The sequence below is a fragment of the Babylonia areolata genome, chromosome 7 (genome assembly GCF_041734735.1).
Source record: "Babylonia areolata isolate BAREFJ2019XMU chromosome 7, ASM4173473v1, whole genome shotgun sequence".
Taxonomy (NCBI): domain Eukaryota; kingdom Metazoa; phylum Mollusca; class Gastropoda; order Neogastropoda; family Buccinidae; genus Babylonia; species Babylonia areolata.
The window spans coordinates 16,741,415-16,748,914 of record NC_134882.1 but is presented as its reverse complement, the minus strand read 5'-3'; the positions used below and the strand labels follow the sequence as shown (position 1 = coordinate 16,748,914).

At 39.6% G+C, this 7,500-nt stretch overlaps 1 protein-coding gene across 2 annotated transcripts in view; it reads left to right on the top strand.

The window, feature by feature from the left end:
* LOC143283750 (glutamate receptor ionotropic, kainate 2-like) overlaps nucleotides 1–7,500 on the top strand; it is a 128,549-nt gene that overhangs the window by 43,068 nt on the left and 77,981 nt on the right. The gene's annotated exons all lie outside the window — the stretch shown is intronic.

Sequence of the window (7,500 nt, the reverse complement as noted above, 5' to 3'; positions counted from 1 at the left end):
CATCTCCAGGTTGCACGGCTGGTGTGTGTGGAGGGCATGTCAAGAGGGACAACGACAATACACCGTTTGTCGTCATCCTCCGCTGCACACGTCGTGCCGCTGGTCAGGATGGAGGCTGCAGTGGGAGGGTCCGGCTCTCGTAAATTGGCGACTGACAGGTGCTCAGGGGGGCAGGCAGCACTGATCGCCAATGTGTGGACGATGGCTCTTAATTTGTTGAACTCATCGTCCACCCAGTTCGCACACGCTTTCCCCTGTACAAGAATCTTGCCTGTTGTGTAATAGATATGAATTTTTAACAGTTTTCTTGGAACCAGCCCGTAGTTCAATGGTGGACTGATATAAGTCCGATGGTGGTTGTGAGTAAACCGTAGTCCTGTCTCTCACTGTGGGGCTTGTGGTGGGCTCCATAGTTTGTCCACGTGGCGGACAGGCCCTGTGGAGCGTACCTACAACATACCTTTGGTACAGTGTGTACCGCCAGTATGGCAAGTACGCTCGCGCACAGTGGCATGTCTTCTGTATAGGGTCCAGAGTGTCTTGTATGTTTGTGATGCCGTGCAGTTGAAATATGCTGTCTTGTGCCATGGACCTGGTTGTAGGTCGCATAGACGTATTTGTTTGTGGATCCTACTGCCGCATCATGATGCTTTGTAAGAGTCTAGCCATGGCCATGGCGGGCCCCATACATGTTGATGAAGCTAATTAATCATCACATGCTGTGGTCTGGCGCAGGTTGCTGGGAGAAGGGATTAGTTTCTAGGAAGTGTCAGCCTAGGAGAGAGTAGGGGAGTACTCACAGGTTTGCTCAAGTTGGCTTACACATCTGGATCTCCTTAACGATGGTGGCAAGGCTTGCCTCATGGTTTCGAAGATTTTTTTCCCCGTCACTAGTTTTGCAAAATACTCACACAGTGATGACACATGTGTTACGGAAACCACATCACTACATTCACACACTTGAGAGGAACAATCCTGTGTATTCTTTTTTTTTATGTACGACGATTAAGTCGGGGACAAATCACATGTATGAACACGAGCGATGTGTACACGTCCGACGGTCACAGACAAAAATGGAGAGAGAGATAGAAAGAGAGAGAGAGAGAGAGGGCTTATCTCTGCATGTAATCACACAATAATGTACGCATGCAGCAAGCGCAGGAAATACATTCGAACGGAATAAGAAACTAAAAATTGTTTATTTGAAGAATATTGACCAGTCTGACTTGTTTTTAATGCAAGCGCGTGCATTAACAACCTCATTTCATTTTCATAATAATGATGACAATAAGGATGATTATAATAATAACGGATAATTATATAGCACAGTATCCAGAAATGTGCTCTAGGAGCTTTACAAAAACACTTTTATTTACGTAACACATTACATCAATGTTACATACAAACACCAAATGTGACTAAAAAAACTAAACACACACACACACACACACACACACACACACACATATACACATACACACAAGACACACACACACACACACACACACACACACACACACACACACACACACACACACACACACACTGCATGCATACAGTTTAACATACATACGTACATAACAGCTACACTCAACACGTGCACACATAGGCACGCACAAACTCAAACGATCATAAGCTAAGATTTGCATAAAAAGTTTTGAGAAAGGAATATTCAAGGACACGCAACACGTAGGAGACCAAAATGTCATGTGGCCGACTCATTTCTGTCGCTTCTAATAATCATCATCATGACAACAATACTACTACTACTATTACTACTACTGCTACTACTACTACTACTAATGATAATGATAACTGTTGAATTGTACATGAGTTTTGATTTAAATATTAGAAGGCGGTTGCGCACTGCACGTGGCGACAGTTTTGCCAGATATGTCACGGCTTTGCCTGGCTTCACAATTAACAGTCATTGAGGAGACAGTGACGGGCGCCATAGCCGAATGGTTAAAGCGTTGGACTTTCGATCTGAGGGTCCCGGGTTCGAATCACGGTGACGGCGCCTGGTGGGTAAAGGGTGGAGATTTTTACGATCTCCCAGGTCAACATATGTGCAGACCTGCTAGTGCCTGAACCCCCTTCGTGTGTATACGCAAGCATAAGATCAAATACGCACGTTAAAGATCCTGTAATCCATGTCAGCGTTCGGTGGGTTATGGAAACAAGAACATACCCAGCATGCACACCCCCGAAAGCGGAGTATGGCTGCCTACATGGCGGGGTAAAAACGGTCATACACGTAAAAAGCCCACTCGCGTATATACGAGTGAACGTGGGAGTTGAAGCCCACGAACGCAGAAGAAGAAGAAGAAAGAAGAGGAGACAGTAACGAAAGTTTGGGAGCCATTACATTCAAATGATTTAGTTCACTGAAAAAAAATAGGTTCCCCATTTTTAAGTCTGCGAACTGTTACAAATATAAAATCATAGCAGGGGGGAACTAATAACAACAACGTGTTATTGCTTTTATTTTCTCCCTGAGTTTGCGAACGAGTGGACACATTGTGTTTTTTTTTTCTTTTTTTTCACCGTTCCTGCTTTTTGCTTCATTCGTTTGATGGTTAATCAGGTGATTTTGGTTAATTATCACCAGGTTTTGTTTGAGCTGACTTGACACTGGTGTTGCCCTGTTTAGTTTTTTTCTTCTTCATCTTTTATAACAGCTTTCCTTGATTAATTTTGCGTTGACCTTTCCACAAGTTTTGTTTAGCTTTGTCTTTCCGATTAGGGCTTCCCACCATTGTTTTGTTGTCTGTCTTATTTCAAACAGTAGCCTTCTTTCCAATATTGTTTCGTTGTCTATATTTCAAACAGTAGGCTTTCCACCATTGTTTTGTTGTCTGTCTTATTTCAAACAGTAGCCTTTCCACCATTGTTCTGTTGTCTGCCTTATTTCAAACAGTAGGCTTTCCACAATTGTTTTGTTGTCTGTCTTATTTCAAACAGCAGCCTTTCCACCATTTTTCTGTTGTCTGCCTTATTTCAAACAGCAGCCTTTCCACCATTGTTCTGTTGTCTGCCTTATTTCAAACAGTAGGCTTTCCACCATTGTTCTGTTGTCTGTCTTATTTCAAACAGTAGACTTTCCACCATTGTTTTGTTGTCTGCCTTATTTCAAACAGTAGGCTTTCCACCATTGTTTTGTTGTCTGCCTTATTTCAAACAGTAGGCTTTCCACCATTGTTTTGTTGTCTGCCTTATTTCAAACAGTAGGCTTTCCACCACTGTTCTGTTGTGTGCCTTATTTCAAACAGTAGGCTTTCCACTATTGTTCTGTTGTCTGCGTAATTTCAAACAGTAGGCTTTCCACCGTTGTTTTGTTGTCTGCCTTATTTCAAACAGTAGGCTTTCCACCATTGTTTTGTTGTCTGCCTTATTTCAAACAGTAGGCTTTCCACCATTGTTCTGTTGTCTGTCTTATTTCAAACAGTAGGCTTTCCACCATTGTTCTGTTGTCTGTCTTATTTCAAACAGTAGCCTTCTTTCCAATATTGTTCGTTGTCTATATTTCAAACAGTAGGCTTTCCACCATTGTTCTGTTGTCTGTCTTATTTCAAACAGTAGGCTTTCCACCATTGTTCTGTTGTCTGCCTTATTTCAAACAGCAGCCTTTCCACCATTGTTCTGTTGTCTGCCTTATTTCAAACAGTAGGCTTTCCACCATTGTTTTGTTGTCTGTCTTATTTCAAACAGTAGGCTTTCCACCATTGTTCTGTTGTCTGTCTTATTTCAAACAGTAGCCTTCTTTCCAATGTTGTTTCGTTGTCTATATTTCAAATAGGAGGCTTTCCACCATTGTTTTGTTGTCTGTCTTATTTCAAACAGTAGGCTTTCCACAGTTTGTTTTGTCGTCTGTCTTATTTCAAACAGTAGGCTTTCCACCATTGTTCTGTTGTCTGTCTTATTTCAAACAGTAGCCTTCTTTCCAATGTTGTTTCGTTGTCTATATTTCAAATAGGAGGCTTTCCACCATTGTTTTGTTGTTTGTCTTATTTCAAACAGTAGCTTTCCACCATTGTTTTGTTGTTTGTCTTATTTCAAACAGTAGCTTTCCACCATTGTTTTGTTGTCTGTCTTATTTCAAACAGTAGGCTTTCCACCATTGTTTTGTTGTGTGCCTTATTTCAAACAGTAGGCTTTCCACCATTGTTTTGTTGTTTGCCTTATTTCAAACAGTAGGCTTTCCACCATTGTTTTGTTGTTTGCCTTATTTCAAACAGTAGGCTTTCCACCATTGTTTTGTTGTTTGCCTTATTTCAAACAGTAGGCTTTCCACCATTGTTTTGTTGTCTGTCTTATTTCAAACAGTAGCCTTTCCACAGTTTGTTTTGTCGTCTGTCTTATTTCAAACAGTAGGCTTTCCACCATTGTTCTGTTGTCTGTCTTATTTCAAACAGTAGCTTTCCACCATTGTTTTGTTGTTTGTCTTATTTCAAACAGTAGCTTTCCACCATTGTTTTGTTGTCTGTCATATTTCAAATAGGAGGCTTTCCACCATTGTTTTGTTGTCTGTCTTATTTCAAACAGTAGCCTTTCCACAGTTTGTTTTGTCGTCTGTCTTATTTCAAACAGTAGGCTTTCCACCATTGTTTTGTTGTCTGTCTTATTTCAAACAGTAGGCTTTCTACCATTGTTTTGTTGTCTGTCTTATTTCAAACAGTAGGCTTTCCACCATTGTTTTGTTGTCTGTCTTATTTCAAACAGTAGGCTTTCCACCATTGTTTTGTTGTCTGTCTTATTTCAAACACTAGGCTTTCCACCATTGTTCTGTTGTCTGTCTTATTTCAAACAGTAGCCTTCTTTCCAATATTGTTTCGTTGTCTATATTTCAAACAGTAGGCTTTCCACCATTGTTTTGTTGTCTGTCTTATTTCAAACAGTAGGCTTTCTACCATTGTTTTGTTGTCTGTCTTATTTCAAACAGCAGCCTTTCCACCATTGTTTTGTTGTCTGCCTTATTTCAGACAGTAGGCCTTTCCACCGTTGTTTTGTTGTCTGCCTTATTTCAAACAGTAGGCTTTCTACCATTGTTTTGTTGTCTGCCTTATTTCAAACAGTAGGCTTTCCACCATTGTTTTGTTGTCTGTCTTATTTCAAACAGTAGCCTCTTTCCACTATTGTTTCGTTGTCTATATTTCAAACAGTAGGCTTTCCACCATTGTTTTGTTGTCTGCCTTATTTCAAACCGTAGGCTTTCCACCAGTTGTTTTGTTGTCTGTCTTATTGTAAACAGTAGGCTTTCCACCAGTTGTTTTGTTGTCTGTCTTATTTCAAACAATAGGCTTTCCACCATTGTTCTGTTGTCTGTCTTATTTCAAACAGTAGGCTTTCCACCATTGTTCTGTTGTCTGCCTTATTTAAAACAGTAGGCTTTCCACCATTGTTTTGTTGTTTGTCTTATTTCAAACAGTAGGCTTTCCACAGTTGTTCTGTTGTCTGTCTTATTTCAAACAGTAGGCTTTCTACCATTGTTCTGTTGTCTGTCTATATTTCAAACAGTAGGCTTTCCACCATTGTTTTGTTGTCTGCCTTATTTCAAACAGTAGGCTTTCCACCATTGTTTTGTTGTCTGCCTTATTTCAAACAGTAGGCTTTCCACCATTGTTCTGTTGTCTGTCTTATTTCAAACAGTAGCCTTCTTTCCAATATTGTTTCGTTGTCTATATTTCAAACAGTAGGCTTTCCACCATTGTTTTGTTGTCTGTCATATTTCAGACAGTAGGCTTTCCACCATTGTTCTGTTGTCTGCCTTATTTCAAACAGCAGCCTTTCCACCATTTTTCTGTTGTCTGCCTTATTTCAAACAGCAGCCTTTCCACCATTGTTCTGTTGTCTGCCTTATTTCAAACAGTAGGCTTTCCACCATTGTTTTGTTGTCTGTCTTATTTCAAACAGTAGGCTTTCCACCATTGTTCTGTTGTCTGTCTTATTTCAAACAGTAGGCTTTCCACCATTGTTCTGTTGTCTGTCTTATTTCAAACAGTAGCCTTCTTTCCAATATTGTTTCGTTGTCTATATTTCAAATAGGAGGCTTTCCACCATTGTTTTGTTGTCTGTCTTATTTCAAACAGTAGGCTTTCCACCATTGTTTTGTTGTCTGTCTTATTTCAAACAGTAGGCTTTCCACAGTTTGTTTTGTCGTCTGTCTTATTTCAAACAGTAGCCTTTCCACCATTGTTCTGTTGTCTGTCTTATTTCAAACAGTACACTTTCCACCATTGTTTTGTTGTTTGTCTTATTTCAAACAGTAGCTTTCCACCATTGTTTTGTTGTTTGTCTTATTTCAAACAGTAGCTTTCCACCATTGTTTTGTTGTCTGTCATATTTCAAATAGGAGGCTTTCCACCATTGTTTTGTTGTCTGTCTTATTTCAAACAGTAGGCTTTCCACAGTTTGCTTTGTCGTCTGTCTTATTTCAAACAGTAGGCTTTCCACCATTGTTCTGTTGTCTGTCTTATTTCAAACAGTAGCTTTCCACCATTGTTTTGTTGTTTGTCTTATTTCAAACAGTAGCTTTCCACCATTGTTTTGTTGTCTGTCATATTTCAAATAGGAGGCTTTCCACCATTGTTTTGTTGTCTGTCATATTTCAAATAGGAGGCTTTCCACCATTGTTCTGTTGTCTGTCTTATTTCAAACAGTAGCCTTCTTTCCAATATTGTTTCGTTGTCTATATTTCAAATAGGAGGCTTTCCACCATTGTTCTGTTGTCTGTCTTATTTCAAACAGTAGGCTTTCCACCATTGTTTTGTTGTCTGTCTTATTTCAAACAGTAGGCTTTCCACCATTGTTTTGTTGTCTGCCTTATTTCAAACAGTAGGCTTTCCACCATTGTTTTGTTGTCTGTCTTATTTCAAACAGTAGGCTTTCCACCATTGTTTTGTTGTCTGTCTTATTTCAAACAGTAGGCTTTCCACCATTGTTCTGTTGTCTGTCTTATTTCAAACAGTAGCCTTCTTTCCAATATTGTTTCGTTGTCTATATTTCAAATAGGAGGCTTTCCACCATTGTTTTGTTGTCTGTCTTATTTCAAACAGTAGGCTTTCCACCATTGTTCTGTTGTCTGCCTTATTTCAAACAGTAGGCTTTCCACCATTGTTTTGTTGTCTGTCTTATTTCAAACAGTAGGCTTTCCACCATTGTTTTGCTGTCTGCCTTATTTCAAACAGTAGGCTTTCCACCATTGTTTTGTTGTCTGTCTTATTTCAAACAGTAGGCTTTCCACAGTTTGTTTTGTCGTCTGTCTTATTTCAAACAGTAGGCTTTCCACCATTGTTCTGTTGTCTGTCTTATTTCAAACAGTAGCTTTCCACCATTGTTTTGTTGTTTGTCTTATTTCAAACAGTAGCTTTCCACCATTGTTTTGTTGTCTGTCATATTTCAAATAGGAGGCTTTCCACCATTGTTTTGTTGTCTGTCTTATTTCAAACAGTAGGCTTTCCACCATTGTTTTGTTGTCTGTCTTATTTCAAACAGTAGGCT